The 19,354-nt window shown below is 45.8% G+C and overlaps 1 protein-coding gene across 2 annotated transcripts in view; it reads right to left on the bottom strand.

The window, feature by feature from the left end:
- The window catches only part of LOC119781521 (disks large-associated protein 1-like), a 111,136-nt gene extending 92,190 nt beyond the window's left edge, over window positions 1–18,946 (bottom strand). For both annotated transcript variants that reach the window (XM_038282012.1, XM_038282030.1), the window contains exons 1-2: window positions 18,835–18,946; window positions 6,478–6,554 (exon numbers count right to left, since the gene is read on the bottom strand). The gene's annotated coding sequence lies outside the window, so the exon portion shown is untranslated. The remainder of the gene's footprint in view (window positions 1–6,477; window positions 6,555–18,834) is intronic.
- Between the last annotated feature and the right edge of the window lie 408 nt (window positions 18,947–19,354).

Genomic DNA, 19,354 nt, shown 5'->3' with positions numbered 1-19,354 from the left:
TACACTCTATACATCGCTAATGTGGTAAATGACTATTCTAGCTGCAAATGTCTGGTTTTTGGTGCAATATCTACATAGGTGTATAGAGGCCCATTTCCAGCAACTATCACTCCAGTGTTCTAATGGTACGATGTGTTTGCTCATTGGCTCAGAAGGCTAATTGATGATTAGAAAACCCTTGTGCAATCATGTTCACACATCTGGAAACAGTTTAGCTCGTTACAGAAGCTACGAAACTGAACTTCCTTTGAGCAGATTGAGTTTCTGGAGCATCACATTTGTGGGGTCAATTAAACGCTCAAAATGGCCAGAAAAAGAGAACTTTCATCTGAAACTCGACAGTCTATTCTTGTTCTTAGAAATGAAGGCTATTCCATGTGAGAAATTGCAAAGAAATTGAAGATTTCCTAAAATGGTGTGTACTACTCCCTTCAGAGGACAGCAGAAACAGGCTACTGCGGGTACTATTTAATGAAGATGCCAGTTGGGGACCTGTGAGGTGTGTGTTTCTCAAACTAGAGACTCTCATGTACTTATCTTCTTGCTCAGTTGTGCAACGCAGCCTCCCACTTCTTTTTCTACTCTGGTTAGAGCCTGTACTGAACCCAGAGTTTAGTACAGTCAGAAATGCTGCAGGACATGATGCGCCATGTTGGCTGATGCAGCATCAAAGCCTCTCAGATCTGGTGATGAAGAGAAAACAACATGGAAGTTGGAATCGACCTGAAAAGGTCCATCAGAGGAAGATCAGGACCATTTCGGTGATAACAGCCCTCAGTAGGTGTGGCTATAAGTCCAGCAACACATCCAGCTGCCATGCACCTAACTACCGCGGACAACCCTAACTACCGCAGTCAACCCTAACTACCGCAGTCAACCCAAATACCGCAGTCAACCCAAATACCGTAGTCAACGCAAACTACTGCAGAAAACCCAAACTACCACAGTCAACCCAAACTACTGCAGACAACCCAACCTACCACTGTCAACCCAAACTACCACAGTCAACCCAAACTACCACAGTCAACCCAAACTACTGCAGACAACCCAAACTACTGCAGACAACCCAAACTACCACAGACAACCCAACCTACCACAGTCAACCCAAACTACCACAGTCAACCCAAACTACCACAGTCAACCCAAACTACCACAGTCAACCCAAACTACTGCAGACAACCCAAACTACTGCAGACAACCCAAACTATCGCAGACAACCCAAACTACCACAGTCAACCCAAACTACTGCAGACAACCCAAACTACTGCAGACAACCCAAACTATCGCAGACAACCCAAACTACCACAGTCAACCCAAACTACAGCAGACAACCCAAACTACCGCAGACAACCCAAACTACCGCAGACAACCCAACCTACCGCAGTCAACCCAAATACTGCAGACAACCCAAACTACCACAGTCAACCCAAACTACAGCAGACAACCCAAATACTGCAGACAACCCAAACTACCACAGTCAACCCAAACTACAGCAGACAACCCAAATACTGCAGACAACCCAAACTACTGCAGACAACCCAAACTACCGCAGACAACCCAAACTACCGCAGACAACCCAAACTACAGCAGTTAACCCAAATACTGCAGTCAACCCAAACTACCGCAGAAAACCCAAACTACAGCAGTTAACCCAAATACTGCAGTCAACCCAAACTACTGCAGACAACCCAAACTACCGCAGACAACCCAAACTACCGCAGAAAACCCAAACTACCGCAGTTAACCCAAATACTGCAGTCAACCCAAACTACTGCAGACAACCCAAACTACTGCAGACAACCCTAACTACTGCAGTCAACCCAAACTACTGCAGACAACCCAAACTACCGCAGAAAACCCAAACTACCGCAGTTAACCCAAACTACTGCAGACAACCCAAACTACTGCAGTCAACCCAAACTACTGCAGAAAACCCAAACTACAGCAGTTAACCCAAATACTGCAGTCAACCCAAACTACCGCAGAAAACCCAAACTACCGCAGACAACCCAAACTACTGCAGACAACCCAAACTACCGCAGACAACCCTAACTACTGCAGTCAACCCAAACTACTGCAGACAACCCAAACTACCGCAGTCAACCCAAATACTGCAGACAGACCCCAAACCCAAGTTTGCAGATTGACCACAAGAGGACTAATGAAGGACCTAAGTACTGCAGACTTACTAAAACTACTTCAGACTGACCTCAACCCTCTGAGACAGACTGATGTCCCCCCCCCGTCTGAACAGTGATAAAATCAGACAGAATATTGTGTAATGTAGCCTAAACTATAGCACAGCCAGTCTACAGACAACATTTATTGGTTCCATATATCCCCAGCTAAGGAAATGTTATGAAGGAGCATAGAGTTTTAATAGGAGGCAGTGGAGGGGTTTCAAGGCATCCCAATCCCAGAGACCTGTGAATGCAACATCAAAACTGCCATCTTCCATCTCGTTTCCTCTCCACATAGTATTTCCCCCTGTCCCTGCTGTCTCATGAATAATTCACTCAAACACAACAGAGCCTACTCAGCATCATGCAACTGTCTGCACACAGCCAGTTGGTTTTGCTTCTTCAGCAGAGTGACAGCAGCATTGTTGCTTCTACCAGTGTGTCTTTGTTACACAGTCATTTTTCTGCGTGACCACTACTGCTCAGTCAGGGGCATATCTATGCCTGTCAACTGTAAGCCTCATCTTCACCTGGACCTTTAGACACAGACATGTTGGCAACTGCAGCCAGAATGTACGATATAGAGAGCGTACATTATAGACAGCACACAACTAAATGGACTTTGCTTTTTGACACCTAATGCCAAGTTGCTAGGACTGTAGCAGGACCACTCCTGCAAACTGGAACCTAAGAGAACTTTGATGTCAACGCGGATATAAAGAAGAAAAGACAAACTTATAATTTATCACAGAACAAGAAGCTGGAATGGGGTAAAATGAAGACAAAACAACTATTGGAATGGAAACAATGGGAGAAACCAACAGAAAGACCAGAGCTCAGTGAAAGACGAGTGATGTCATAAGGAGGAAAGGCTGGGAAACATTTACGATAAAGTTACTAAAAATGGATGGACAGAAAAAAAGGGAAATTAAAATACAAAACAGATATAAAAACACAAAAAAACCATCAGATTGAACATAAAATTAAATCAGTTTATTTAAAAAGCACAGATTCACAGCACATATCAGCTCAAAGCACTTTACAGACACAATACAACCCAATCATCCAGACAGCTCCTACTGAAGTCGGTGCTTAGATTAACACTCCAGAATCTAATTGAGCTTTTCTCAGCAACTATAAAATCTATCAAAGAATCCTGGTAACAACATAAAGGCAACATTTGAAGGTTTATACCAGAAGTTCAAGTAGGACAGCAGTTGCTATAGTTTCACAGGATTCTCAGTCATCCAGGTCAAAGTAATTCCGAAAAAAGTTAAAAACAATCCACTGGACTTTGTCTCCAAGTTTGAAGACGTTTCTCTTCCCATCCAGGAATCCCCCCCCCTTTGGAATGGGGGTCGTTTGGCAACTGTGTTACCCTGTGATGTTACCCTGCGATACCCACACCTATCTGAGGCCGTTTCTCAATATGAGTTCTAGAGCGTTTTCGTCATCAGCCTCAGCCTGAGCACTGTTCCTATTGCAGAGAACGCCAGACCGAGAACGCACCATCCCCGGATGTTGTTCTGGCCCCTCCCTCTTTACCCAGCATGCATCAGGGCAGACCTGTCCGTTCTTGAGACTAACAGCTGTCCCAGCATGCACTGCGGCAGCAGCTTTCAATGAAGCGGTCAATTGAAAGTTAGAAGTTCTCTTTCTGTTGCTGTTGTTCAATTAAAGTATGTTTTAAGATCATTTGAAGCGAAAATATAATACTTTAAAGCGTGGCTATACGGTCCATTTACGAATTTAATGCGGAATAAAAAAAAAGATTTCTGAAGTTGAGAGGACCGCAGCAACCAGCGGAGCTCCAAAGCTGACGACAGCCAGGGCTAACGTTAGCCCGTCTATAGCAGCCGGCAGAATATGTTGGCTTTTATTATCCTGCTGCCTGCAGTTTGTAGCACAGACCTGAAAAACGCTAACATCTACTTCCAGCCGCCACCAACAGGAGGGGAAAACCCCCAAGAGGCGAGCGGGCCTGAGGCAGCTGCTGCTGGGGATTCCCAGTGACAGCGCAGCGCCGGTATGTGGGGGTCTGAGCGGCTCCCACAGAGAAATAATCTTTGAAGGCAGGATGGTAATCTGGATGAACTGACTGCACAGACCATGTTTTCAGGAGGACTTTCTCACTTCAACATAGAACTTCCAAATGTTGGCTACATATTACGGGTTTTTTCTCTGGCCAGAAGTTCGATGGCAAATCCTCCCTCTTCAAGTTGGCGATCCAACGACCAACCCGTCCGTGGAGGATCAGGAATCAGAAAGGTGGAATAACTCTTTTTTTCACTTTTACCCGATGTATTCCAGCATCCAGCTGCCATGCACGTGGGCATTGTCAGTTTCACTATAGCTCTGGTGAATTTCAATGGTGAAGTCCTCTGGAAATCTTCAATAATTGTTGTTGATTGCAGATGTGTCTAGTAGTTCCCATTGATTTAGCTTGGAAAGCGGGGAGAATGGCGCTAGGCTTACCGCACCGTGACGTCACTGCTGGAAGATGGCAGGAGGGAGGGGCTACTATATTTGGGCAAAGATGGCCGCTCCCAGACTCAGTGATCGTGATGAAAATTATTGTTTCAATTTTTTTACTAATCAATGCTAAATTCATTAAATCACTGCAAATCTATGAGTTTTACGTATAAATAATGATCCGCTGATTATTCCTGCTGACTGAACTTTCCTTTAAAACTACTTTTTACCCGCGGATCACAGCTAATGTAGCAAAGCTGCTCTCTGCATTGAACTCAGGAGGAGCAGAAACATCTGGACTCACTTTACTGGACGTCTGACCTTAATGTGGATCAGAGATGAAGCAGCAGGAGCGTCTTTGATGGCGTTCGGTGTGAACGCCGCATTAAGGTGAACGGCAGGCAGCGGGATGGAGGCCTGCTGTACTGAACCTGCCCCCCCACCCCCACCTGATCGCTTTGAATCTAACAAAGAAAACCTGAAGTCATTAGCTTCACAGCCACTCTAGCCTGGAACAGCTCTGTTTGTCTTGGTTATATAACCCACGCTCTAAAGACAGCTTGGATCATTTCAGCCATGTTGACGAGTGAAAACACCAGTCATTGCAGTAAAGGGGGGGGGGGGGGCTAAGATGCTGATGAATGTCACTTTCTCCCTCTCTACAGTTGATCCAATCGGACCCCCGCTTCCGTCAAAGCTGCACGTCACAATCTGTGCAGAGGATTCTTGCTCCTGCCTGTTCGCCCACTGACTATTATGATTCAACGCAGCCCTGCAGCCAGAGAGAGAAGAGATGAGGAGGGGAAAGTGAGACGAGAGGAGCCGAGCGTAGGCTTAACCTCCCTCTCCTTCTATCTGAGGAGAGATCAGCTCTTTCTTGCCTACAATGGACAGACAGAAAGGAACAGCTCAGTGGTGGGATGTGTGAAGGAGGCGGGGACGGAAACAAGCGGCTGACTGTGAAAGAAGGATGAATCACATTTTCAGCACCCGTCTCCTCTTGTCAGGGTCGCCTCAAACCGACTCTTTTAGGCAGTGGAGGCTTTTCTGACCACGATCATCCCCATGACTTTAGGTGGGACTCCTGGTGAACCAAAGGCTGCAGTGAGAGAGAATCCAAGCCGCTTCTTTTCTGATGAATTTGATCACACCTCACATTCCTCAGTGGTTCTGCTCTCAGGAGCGACTATATGACCCATAATCTCCCTTTAGGAACCTTTAAAATGCTCTGATGTCTCCTTCTCTGTGGAACCACTGAGGAGGAGACATCAGACATCAGGCAGCGTGGAGATGCTTTTTATAGCCATCAGTAGGAAAGCATGAACCATCCACTGGAAATGTCCTTTCTCTAGTTTGCAGTGATTACTGAGCCTTTTATAGACGCAGACTCGCTGTGAGTCATTTGTTCAGCAGTCTCAGGTTGGTCAAACTCCACAGAGGAAAACATAAAGCTCCCTATCAGGCCTTTTATCTCTTTGCGTTTCCTAAAGTTTGGTCATATTGCTGATTTTATATTAGACTGCAATAAAGGCATTTCAGAAAGATCTCATCCTCACCAGGAATGATGGAATCCAGATCATTCTTTCCAGTTGCTTTAAGGTCCACCACTTTCATTTTGATCAGAGAGGGTCGTTCACTGAACTTTTTATTTCAGAACAAGGGAATGCTTCAATTCTGGCTAAAAATTTTACAATTGAAAAAACATTATCTAATTTTTTTTTCCTTTTCGGCTGAGCAAAACAACATAAAGAAAAATAACCCTGTTAGGAAGCTAAAAGCTAAAAATCAGGCCTCCTGACCTGCTGCAAGGCGCTCTTCCACTCACCTTGATTAAATCCTCATCGTTGCAGGTTGGACAGACTGACGTCTCCCTTTAGCAGGTGTCATTTCTGCACCAGTTATCTAAGGAAACACAAACAGAGCAGAACAAATCAGTAGGAAGCTCACCTTTCTTTATGCGCTGTCCTAAAACGCTGCATTAAATTCAATCTAATGCAGTTGATTCAGAAACTGTTCAGTATTTGCCCTTTCCAAGGCTTAAACTATTAATTGTGATTAATCTATTTCGCAGGGTGGCTGGGCTCTCCCTTAGAGATAGGGTGAGGAGCTCAGTCATTCGGGAGGGGCTCAGAGTAGAGCCGGTTCTCCTCCACATCGAGAGGAGTCAGTTAAGGTGGCTCGGACATCTTCTTCGGATGCCCCCTGGACCCCTCCCTCGGGAGGTGTTCCAGGCACGTCCCACTGGGAGGAGGCCCAGGGGACGACCCAGGACACGCTGGAGAGACTATGTCTCTCGGCTGGCCTGGGAGCGCCTAGGGCTTCCCCCAACAGAGCATGAGGAGGTGTCAGCGGAGAGGGAAGGCTGGGAGTCTCTGCTTAGTCTGCTGCCCCCGCGACCCGGTTCCGGATAAAGTGGGAGACGACGAGTTCGAGAATCTAGTTTTGAAATAATTTAGTAATCGATTAATCACCAACTGGATTATACAGACTCTAAAACGCGTTGCTATGTCTTCAGTGAATATGTTGCTTACTCAGTCAGTGTGATTGGTTTAGTCTGCAGCAACCTGGGAGCAGTGCATGCTGGGAGACAGGAAGAGTCTCTGGCATTTTGTCACCTGCATGGAAATGTTAGCTCCTCATTGCTAGCTATTCTTTTCCTCCCCGCGCTAAAGCAACGTCTGTAAGTTATGCTTTCTTTATCAAGTTAAGCTGTTGTGTGTTTTTACATTAATATGTATGTTCAGAAGGCTGAAATGTTAAGTTTGTAAACAAGATGTTAGCCTTCTATATTTTGCTGCTGTTTGCTATTTGGTTAGCTTTACATTTGTCAGAGCAGCTATACAGATAATCAGCTTATTTCTCACAGTTTCTAATATACTCTAAATTGTAATTTGGGTATTTATTGTACTTTGTTACAGTTTCACAAAAAGATTCTCACTAAACTTCATGGAAGAACAACGACTGACTCCTGGAGTTTTTTGAGACTGTTTAACTGGATGGACAGTGGGTCATTACAGTGAAAGGAGAAGATGATCAGACTTAGCCTTTGGAGAGAGGAGCAGGATTACTTCAGCGAAAAGACGTCAATACAGCCTTTCTGGGACACAACAATTGTCATCATACAGAGTAATTCAGCTTCAAGAGATATGTGGCTAATATTACAGCTTCTAGAAAGCTTCATGTTAGCTTCCTTCTCCTGATGCTAGAAACACATTGAGCTATCATGTCACAACACAGCAATGTTGAAGAAATTGAAGATAATCGGTGTGAGTCTGACCACTCCAGGAGCAGCCGCTTGTCTGGTGCATCATCTACTTCAAGGATTAGCATAGCATTGCAAGACCAAAGGCAAAAGGCTGAAGCAGCACAAGCAAGAGCTTAAGGTGGAGCAGGCACGTATCCAAGCTAATCTCCATGCACTTAAAAAAGAAAAGGAAAAAGATGCTCCCATAGCGGAAGCAAATACTCTCTTAGCTGGTTTACAGGATATGGGGTTTGAAGTTCACAGCGAAGCTAAAAGTCCAGTTCAAAGATGAGCGCACCACAGTCTATGTATCAGAACAAACCAGCCTGCACAGTATGGGTTCAGCTGCTGCAATGGAGAGCATTAACCCATTACCAAAATCAAGCAACTGATGCTGATGTCATTATGCCGCACCATGCATCTCAGGATAGTCGGACGAGCAGAGCACCATCACATCACAACTTGTCTTCAGCTAATCAGAGTGATGGAACCCTTCCACAACAGAATATTAGACATGATTTTTCATCTTCTGTGAACAACTTTGAAGACAGGATGACATACAGAGCTAGCCATGATCATCCTACAACCAGTGGAGATCTCAGTAAGTATCTTGCCCACAATCAACTGGTGACTTCAGGACTCACCACATATGATGACCAGCCAATGAACTATTGGGCCTGGAAAGTATCATTCCAAAATGTTATTGCTAATCTGGAACTTTCTGCTACAGAAGAACCTTGCCTCCTTAAACCTTAAACATCTAGGAAAGGAGTCAGCAGAGCAGGTGAAAGAATAAGATCAGTCAATATTAGAGATCCTGCTATAGGGCTGTGCATGGCATAGGATCGCCTTGGTGAAACATTTGGCTCACCAGAGGCTGTAGAACAAGCTCTGTTTAGTAAACTGGAAAACTTTCCAAAGGTTACAACAAAGGAACCACAGAAATCTGACAGATCTGTTAGCAGAGCAACAAGCAGCCAAGGAAGATGGTTATCTCGCAAGTTTATCCTATTTGGATACTTCTAGAGGAACTAGGCCTATTATTGAGAAACTACCGTACAACCTAGAAGAAAAATGGTTGTACCACGGGAGCAAATATAAACGAAAACATATTGTCAGTTTTCCAACTTTCTCAGTGTTAGTAGACCTTATCTGTACATAAGCGAAGGCTCGTACAGACCCAAGCTTTAACCTCTCAATACATGGTCTGCCAGACAGGAAGAGTAAGTGGGAGAGGCCTGTTAAAACATCTGTGTATGTTCAAAAGACACAGGTTTACTGAGCTTCTAAGTTGGAGAGAGAATGGGTTGATCCAAACAAATATTGCCCGCTGCACAATAAACCCCATCCTTTGAGGAAATGCAGAGGCTTCCGTGGAAAGAGCACGGGTGATCGTAAACAGCTTTTGAAAGAACACTTCATCTGCTTCCGCTGTTGGTCTTCCACAGAACATCTTGCAAATAACTGCACTGTTGATGTAAAATGCTCAGAGTGTGGGAGCACTGCTCATGTCTCCGCATTACATCCCAATCCACCTACCTGGAAGTCCATGCTGTCACCTCCCACTTCAGAGTATGGCCGGGAGGAGGAGAGAGCGGATGGCCAGGAGGTAAAGTCATCATGCACACAAGTATGTGGGGATGGTCTTAGCGCTAGAGCATGTGCAAAGATCTGCCTTGTAAATGTGTTTCCGAATGGACACAGAGAAAAGTCCAAGAGAATGTACGTTATATTGGATGAGCAGAGTAATCGATCACTTGCACGCTCAGAGTTCAATATCTTCAGATTACCGGGTGCTCCTACTCTTACAGACTCAAGACCTGTGCCGGACGTACAGAGACAGCGGGGAGGAGAGCCAGCGGCTACACTGTGGAGCCAGTGGATAAGAGCTTGTGCATTCCTCTGCCAACACTTCTTGAATGTAACCAAATTCCTAATTTTCACACTGAGATTCCTACACCAGATGCAGCCTAACATCATGCTCACCTGAAAAGCATCGCAGAGAAGATACCACCTCTAGATCCATTCGCCAAGATTCTCTTACTACTGGGCAGAGATATCTTACAGGTACACAAGGTTTGTGAGCAAATAAGTGGCCCAGGAGACACTCCGTTCGCTCAGAGGCTCGACCTAAGTTGGGTTGTTATTGGTGACGTGTGCCTTGGAGGAGCTCACAGACCATTAGAGGTAAGAAGTTACAAAACAGCTGTCCTAGAAAATGGTCGCACCAGTTATCTCCAGCCATGCACAAATAGCATCAGAGTAAAAGAGAATTTTTTTTTTCAAACTCATAAATATCACCATCAAACTCTCTTCTTATTTTTTGTACACCCAATGACCACAAACTTGCTCCATCTATGGAAGATCTAGAGTTTTTGAAAATAATGGAGGCTGAGTGCTATCAGGACAATTCTAAAAGCTGGGTAGCTCCAGTACCTTTTCGGTCCCCAAGACCGCAGCTACCAAACAACAGAAAGTAGGCTTTTGATTGTCTCTCATCTCCAACACTCATTGGAAAAGCGGCCACAGATGAAAGCTGATTTCTTTGAGTTTATGGAGAAAATGTTCAATAAAGAACATGCAGAAGTTGCCCAACCAATGCAACCTGGACAGGAATGTTGGTACTTGCCTTTGTTTGGTCTATACCATCCCAGGAAGCCAGATAAAATCCATGTGGTCTTTGACAGTAGTGCATCACATGAAGGGTGTCATTAAACAATGTTTTGCTCACTAACCCTGACCTCAACAACAGCCTGTTAGGTGTTCTCATGAGGTTCAGGAAGGAACAGGTGGCCATCACTGCTGACATAGAGCACATGTTCCACTGCTTCGTTGTGAAGGAGGACCACAGGAATTTCCTCCGGTTTCTATGGCACAAGAACAATGACCCTACTTCAGACCTCATAGACTACAGAATGCGAGTTCATCTTCTTGGGAACAGTCCCTCCCCCGCAGTTGCTATGTATGGGTTGCGGCTGGCAGCTAAGGAAGCAGAGGCTGATTATGGCAGTGACGTGAGAAGATTCATCGACCGGGGTTTTATGTCGATGATGCTTTAAAGTACTGAAGAAGCCATCAGCATCCTCAGACAAGCACAAAAGATGCTTGCAGCCTCTAATCTAAGGCTGCATAAAATTGCATCTAACAAGCCTGCAGTTATTGAAGCATTTCCATTGAAAGATCGTTCCAAGGATGTCAGTAGTATAGAGCTCTTTGTGGATGATCTGCCTATTCAATGTAGCCTTGGATTGTGCTGGAGCATGCACACAGACACCTTCATGTTTCCGATTGAAGATGAGCAGAAGCCGTTCACTCGCAAAGGGGTTCTCTCAACCATGAATAGTCTCTATGATACGCTAGGCTTCATCAAAGTAACAAGTCACCAGAATCAGACTGAAATAGGATTTGTTTTTGGCATCTTGTTGATCCTGACAATGACTCTGAAGTACGTCCCTAGGTGATGGTGAGTCTCACACAGGTTTCCAGTGATGTGATACACCCATATTGCTTTAGACATTTTTTTCAGGTTCAGCAATCTTGTCAAAGCCATAGCGCATGTCATCCATATAGCTCGTTCCTTCATCCATTCCACGCAGAGAAGGTGTCAGGGGTGGCACATCTGTTGTCCTACAGAGGAAGAGCTATTAAGAGCCAAAGTGTGCATCATAAAGAGTGATCAGAGAGAGTTTTATGCAAAGGAGTTGAAGTGCATTTGCTCTGGGTCCAACATTCCATCCTCTAGCAGCCTGTGGAAGCTGCATCCCATGATGGATCAAGATTATTTTCTAAGAGTGGGATTGAACAATCAGGGCTGAGTCCAACAGAGACCCATCCCATTATTATTCCTGGCCGTCATCATCTGGCAACACTGCTTGTATCTCACTATCAAGAAGCTGTTAAACATCAAGGAGGACATTTTACCGAAGGTGCTATTCGAGCTGCAGGATTCTGGCTTGTGGGTGGCAAACGCTGTATTAGCAACTTGCTCTACAAATGTATCATATGTAGGAAGCTGAAGGGGAAGACATCATCAGCAAATGGCCACTCTGCCAGCAGAATGGCTGCAAGTGGCACCTCCCTTCACCTACGTAGGTGTTGATGGCTTTGGCCCGTAGGACATCGTCTCACGCCGTACAAGAGGAGGCGCCTCTAACTCAAAGTGGTGGGCAGTGATGTTCTTATTTATGTGTTCAAGGGCGGTGCATATTGAGGTGATTGAGGGAATGACCTCCAGCAGCTTCATTAATGCTCTGAGGAGGTTCTTTGCTATCAGGGGTCCTGCAATACAAATACGCTCTGACTGTGGATCACACATGGGAGGCGCATGGGAGCGAACGATTGGTATCGCCCGCCGTATTTTGGATTGCATGTTGCTTGAGCAAAGGAAAGCCCACTTGACGTATGAAATCCTGACCACACTTATGGCTGAATTATTAAACTGGTGAAAGACAACTGGATTTTTAACAGCCGGAATCAGGAGTCTAACTCTTTCAGGAAAGGGGCTAAAACCCTGGTCAGTAAGCATGTTACAGTTATAATAATTCAACTGATAATAAATAACTAGCTTTACCCTTGATTTGAATGACCTATTAATTAACTAACTTCCAGTTCTAGTTATTTACTACATTAATAACCTTCTGGTGAAGTGGCACAACATTGCAGAGCATAGGGCACCAGCTGTGAATTTGCCAAACCTGGTGTTCTCTGGCAAAGCATCCTGCACAATGTTGGGCTGTGAGCACAACCCCCATCTGTGAACATCAGGCCCTCATACTATCCTCATGGAGTCAGTTTCTAACCATTGGTGCAGATATATGCCCATCCAGCGACTGCTAGCTCAAATGGTAAGTCACCCCTCCTGCAAACAGGAGGCCTGGGTGCCAGCTGGGGGGAAGGAGCTTCCTTAGGCATGACCCTTCATGCTAATGCCTGCTTTGGGGGAGTGGCGGCCTAGTGTTTAGGGCATTGCGTTTGTAATCCTGAGGTTCTAATTTCGAGCCCCACTCCCACAGACTGCCACTCTGTGTCCCTGAGCAACCAAGGCTCTCCCCAAGCACTGCACTATGGCAACCCAGTGCTCTCCAAGAGGATGGGTTAAATGCTAATTTCATTACTCTGAACTTGTGACAGTGTAATGACAATAAACAGCTGGAAAATGCTGGCCTGCTGGAGGTCATTCTACGGAGCTCTGGCAGTGCTCCTCCTGTTCCTCCTTCACAAAGTCGGAGGTCGCGGTCCTGCTGCTGGGTTGTTGCCTTCCTACGGCCTCCTCCCATCTCCTGTTGTCCTGGCCTGTCTCCTGGTAGCACCTCCAGCCTCTGGACACTATGCTGACAGACACAGCAAACCTTCTTTCCAGTTTTCACTGATACGCCTGGATGAGCTGCACTACCTGAGCCCCTTTTGTGGGATGTAAAGTCCGTCTCATGCTACCACGAGTGTAAAAGCACCACCAACATTCCAAGTGACCAAATCAGAGCGCTTCTCAGTCGCTCTGCTTTATAGAGTTGGTCTTGCTAATTTCCAAAAATATCCACGTTTCCTTTTTACTTTAAACAGTGAATCTAAAGATAAGGCGGCGAAATCTGCTTTAAAACACTTAATACTCTGGTCCTTTAGCCTCACTGAGATTTAGCCTATTGGGCTAATTGAAGCTGAAATGTGTTGGTGAGAACGATACCCTGCAGGAGATCCTCGCTGCATACAGACATTAACTGTAACAAATCATTAAAAAAAGCGCATCATTATTACAACAATCTTCTGTTGCCCTTCAGAGTCGTGGAAGTATGTTTTAACTGAAATCATTTTAATTATATGATGAATAGGTTTCTTTTTCTTTATCAACTCAGGACATATGTTTTGATGAGGATCTAATAATCTGTGAGTATTAATTTTTCTTCATCATTTGCATTTGTCCTCAGTTTTGCAATTTCTCTCCTACTTTGACTCTGAACAGGAAATTAGCCGCTCTCAGCACATCATCTGCACTTCACAACCTGCTATCATTTAGTAAATAATTCAAGTATGAACACACTATAAAAAGATCTTGATCTGTGTGATAGCTGGGCTGACCCCTCCCCCCATGATTTCTTTCTAACAAGCAGTACTTTCATTAAAAAAGCTATAACTCTTCAATATCATGTTATTCTTATACATTTTTTAAGGTCCACATTTGTGTGACCATTATCTATAATATTTTTGCTGCTGTAAACACCAGAATTTCCCCCATTATGGGATAATAAAGGGATTTTCTATTCTATATTTTCATTTATACCTGAGGTTAGAGTTGAAATTTGAACATAATAATTAATTTTGTTGAGAAAGAAAAGTTTGATAAACAATCTGAACTGATCTGATCCGCTTGTCACAGTTTCATTGATGACTAGATAGAAACGACTCGGAATGAATGAAGTTTGACATTAGAAAGAAAAGGCTTTCATGTAGTTAAAGTGCTTTTTTAATTTGTTGTAGCTTAGCTTTGTAAACATTACTCTGGTGGGTAGGGTTAGGGTTAGTAGTGAAGCTTAACTCAGGACATTTTTGCTAAAGTTTCATTATTTAATCTGACATGTATACTGTGGGTATGGAAGTGAATCTCTGAGTACCTGGAACAGCGCACTTGTAGTTGTTTGTGGGGTGCACTACTGCATGTAAAGTTTATCCAAAGGAAAAATGCTCAATGTGGAGAGCCGAAGAGGTGCCCCCCCTCAGAGCACTGAGTCCAGCGCCAGGAGACCCAAAGCCCCAGACGCCCAAAGGGACCCCAAGAGCGAAGGCACCAAGGACGGGCCAGCCCAGGAAATCAGACCCCCACCATTGGGAGGAGGAGAGACAGCCCAGAGGGAGCCCCAGCAAGTCCCTGGCTGGCCGGGCCCCGTGGAGAGGCCGCCAGGAATGAGCCAGCAGCCACCCGGGCATCCACCCCCAAACCCCGATCTCCACCAGTGCACCGGTGAGCCCCGACACCAGCTAGCAGAGGGAGAGCAGGACGGGGGAAATTGGCTCCGCACTTGGCGGAGACTTGAGATGTGTTTGGGAGAGGGGACAGTTCAGACCCCTGCCTGGGAGAGAAAAAAAAAAAAAACTCACAGTCTCAATCATGCCTTCCCTCCCTAGTGCCCCCACTCGCACCACACAGAAAAAAAAACAGGCGGACACACATTCACACATAACACTCACATCTAATAATACCAGAACCAAAGACCCGGCGGCACCGGTGGTTGGTCCCGGGATTATCGGATGACCCAATAAGTGAACCTAAAATCCTGATGGGGGGAGGGGAGCGGTGACACCGCCACACCAACCCATTTTGTTCCTGCTTCAAGGCCGGCCCCCCACCCCGCACCCGGACCAGACCGACCCCAACAAAAGCTGCCCCGGGATCGGGGCCCACATGCCCCGCGCAGGCCACCCAACCAGAGCACCCCCCCCCTAACTAATTCACCCAGCCACTACAGGAGAGGGGGGCCCCACCAGTCGCACCACCATAGCTCGGGGGCCAGGGGCCGGCGGTAGGATTCTGATAAATTCTCCATATTAATATATGATCAGAAATCATTCCTAAAATCTTAACATTAAGGAATTTAATCCAGGGCAGAGTCATTCCAAAACTTTTGAAACTTAATTTAATGTTTTTCTTTTTTCTTGTTAAGATTAAGTTTTTCTAGTTAAAATATATTCAAAAATCTTTTATCACTGGAACCATAGCAAACTGTTCTAAGTCCTTGAGTCTTTTTTATGTCATTTTTATAGTTAAATATCATTTTTGAAAATGAAGAAAATCTTTGATTAGTTGTTAAGGATAATTTTGTCTTGAAAGTACTTTTTAACCCTGTATATGCTGTTAAAACCCAGAGAGTTTGGCTCAAAAGTGATTTTTGGCTTAGAAATGATGCTAATTCCTTTAATGTTGATTCAATTAAATGAACATTAATTGACATTTTATGTCATTTAGATCAGTGTTTCCCTTTGGGAATTTTGTCTTACCATGAGAACCAGCAGAATCTTTACTGTGACACGTTAAAAAAAATTCAGATCTGAATTTAAAACCCTTGTGACTCGGCTTTGAACGCAGGCCATTTCTAACGTGCATACTTGTGCTTGTGAAACCTCATCATCCTCACCCCCAGCACTATTCCAGTTCACGAGAACGGACAAAGTCCCCGGATGTTGTTCTGGCCCCTCCCTCTTTACCCAGCATGCATCAGAGCAGACCTGTCCGTTCTCCAGAATGACAGCCGTCCCAGCATGCACTGCAGCAGCAGCAGCTTCCAGGTTAGCGCTCAGAGGATTAAGTTCAATGTTCTCTTTTCTGTTGCTGTTCTACAAAAGTAAAATCATTTGATGCGAGAGTATTATACTTTAAGCTTCACTATATGGAACATTTACGGATTTAATGCAGGATTTAATGTTGAGAGGAATGTGGCAACTAGCAGCCAGGGCTAACGTTAGCCCGTCTAAGGCAGTCAAGGCCAAAGTTAGCTTTGGCTGCAGCAGCCATTGCTAATGTTAGCCCGTCTAAGGCAGCCAAGGCCAAAGTTAGCTTTGGCTGCAGCAGCCATTGCTAATGTTAGCCCGTCTAAGGCAGTCAAGGCCAAAGTTAGCTTTGGCTGCAGCAGCCATTGCTAATGTTAGCCCGTCTAAGGCAGCCAAGGCCAAAGTTAGCTTTGGCTGCAGCAGCCATTGCTAATGTTAGCCCGTCTAAGGCAGCCAAGGCCAAAGTTAGCTTTGGCTGCAGCAGCCATTGCTAATGTTAGCCCGTCTAAGGCAGCCCAGGCCAAAGTTAGCTTTGGCTGCAGCAGCCATTGCTAATGTTAGCCCGTCTAAGGCAGCCAAGGCCAAAGTTAGCTTTGGCTGCAGCAGCCAGGGCTAACGTTGTACGCTTCTGTTCCAGTTGACCCAGATTCAATTTATGCTTCTGACGCATAGCCGCTGCAACCGTCAAATCTGTCTCTGTGCGACCACGCCCCCGACGCAGAGATTCTACAACAGTCGTCGCGCACCTCAAAAAAATCCTGACTATACGTCGGACGGTCGCAAACCCACGCAGACCTCAAGCGGAAATACGCAGACAAAAAGCAGCTGTAATTGGTCCTTAGTATACCTTTCCGGCTGTCTTCGTGGTCGTCCTTCTCGATTCGGTGCCGGGGCGCGCCATTTCTAAAAACCGAGGAGTAATAACAACAATGGATAACCACAACGAAAGGTTGATAGAGGAGGTTCAGAAGTACAACCGCTTGTACGATACCTCAGACATGTTGTTTTGGAAAATAAACACTCACGCCGTCGCAGCCGAAGAAGTTCTCACAAGTTCTCGATTAGGCTCCCCCTAGTGCTTTGGTGGGAAACTGCTGTGCGTCCCTAGAAATTCCTGACCGACGATGCAGAAGCTTACTAGCAAAACTGGTTCGCAACCAGACCCAAGCGACAGTAGACTTGTGCTGTTGCTAAGTTATAATCCGCCCTCTATGCTGCATGCTCCCGTTCTCCCCGAGTCCAGACTTCCCTGGTTCCTAGTCAAGAATGGGCTTGGTGAGGAAACGAGTCCGTAATCGAGTTCAAGTGAAACAACCATAGTCTGTGTTTTTGCTCCTGTTTTGGCATCAGAGTGAGGACCATTTGTAGCAAACAGAGGGAGTTTAGCTGTTTGAACCGATCTGACTGGATGTGACTGAAATGTCTGATTCGCTGCTGCATCACTGAACTGAACAGTTCTGCTGGGTCTACGGCTGTGTGTTCAGGTCAGGGTGAGTGTCAGGGTGGAGACTCTAAATAAAGTTCTGCCTGTTTTAAAGACTGGATCCTGACATGTCAACCAGACTCTGTTTAATTCGATCATCAGTGGGATTCAGTGGAGTGGGAGGAGTCCACTCGGTTCAAACTTTACTTCCACACCATGCTGGCTCTGTGTCCGTTTCAAAAACATCTTTGGTTTATTCCTGTCAGACACATTATTCATAGGAACGCCACCGTCTTTCCACCGTCACCAGGACAGAGCAACGAAATCCCCTCTCTGCATTTAACCACCCCCCCCCCCCCCTTGGGGAGCAGTGGGCTGCCATGGTGCGGTGCCCAGGGAGCAGTGGGGGGTTAAGGGTCTTGCTCAGAGACCCAGAGTGGCAGTCTGTGGGAGTGGGCTTGAACTCAGAACCTCAGGATTCTGAGCTCTATGCTCTAACCACTAGACCCCCACCCCGCCACAAATTAATTCATTCATTCATTTAAACGTCCATTTACTGCCAGAAAAGCTTTACTGAACTAAATCTAGTAAAGCTCAGACTTAGACAATAAAAGCTGTGCCTCATATCTTCCTTCACCTGTTCTTCTAATAAATCATTAATGCTTTTTAAAAACTCTCATAGCAAAGCTTTTCATTTTGGACATTTCTCTGGATTCATCAAATCAACCTTCCCACAGGCAGCTCTATAGAACCGCAGCTCCTAGACAGCACTGAGCACCTGATGGCTTCAGAGAGCAGGTCCTGCTCAGAACCCGGAACCCTCCAGGTCCAGGTCCTGCTCAGAACCAGAACCAGGTCCAGGTCCAGGTACCCCCCCACCCCCAGCAGCTGGATCAGAACCATAACTCTGCAGCCATTAAACAAGAACCTGTTCAGAACCACCCACCGCCTCTGTGACCATCATCATCATCACCATCATCATCACCTAAACATCAGCCTGCAGATGGGCCATTAAGTTTCCCCCCTCCTGAGGCGCGCGGCGCTGCGCTGCGTGGCGTGGCGCTGCGTGGGCGACCAGCTAAACATGGACTCCTTCCTCCAGGTTCCTCCTCACGAGCTTCTCCACATTTAGCTTTGATGATCGGAGGCATCCAGCTGTGGAGCGGCTCACAGGAAGCCCGCATTAGGCCGTTAATGACGGCTGTCACATTCCATCAGAACCGAACCGCGTCAGGCTGACAGCCCCGCTTCCTGCTTACCTGCGCAGGTCCCACACCTCCGACCGAACCGCCTGCTAGATCCAAACGCTCCTCCGGTTCTGCAGACCAAGAGGAGAGAAGGAGAAGGAGAGGAGCTGTGGGCTGGTGTGAGTCTGACTGTCAGAGAGAGAGGGGGGGGCAAGAGCCCCAACAGCACCGGAAATAAGCAGAATGGCTCCGAAAATAAAAGAGAGGAAGGAAGGAGGGAAGGAAGAAAGGAATAAAGAAGGAAAGAAGGAAAGGAAGAGGTTAAAGCATCAGACATCTGATAGGAAATAAGTGAATCAGTGTTTGTGAATCATTCCTCAGATTTGTGCTTCTTTGTCTTTTTAAACAGAAACTGACTGAATCAGGGTTTGACCTGATCACCTGCCTCTAATTGGTATTTTATTTTGAAAGGACAACGGAAGCAGCATCTGACTAATGTCACACCTTTACTGCAAATAAACCTGAGAATGAATCGATGTGTGGAGATGGTGTGGATGTGTGTGGCAGCACCTAAAGCTCACATTCATAAACG

The sequence above is a fragment of the Cyprinodon tularosa genome, unplaced genomic scaffold (genome assembly GCF_016077235.1).
Source record: "Cyprinodon tularosa strain WSP-4 unplaced genomic scaffold, ASM1607723v1 ctg1038, whole genome shotgun sequence".
Lineage (NCBI taxonomy): Eukaryota > Metazoa > Chordata > Actinopteri > Cyprinodontiformes > Cyprinodontidae > Cyprinodon > Cyprinodon tularosa.
This window is presented reverse-complemented; position numbering and strand designations above follow the sequence as displayed.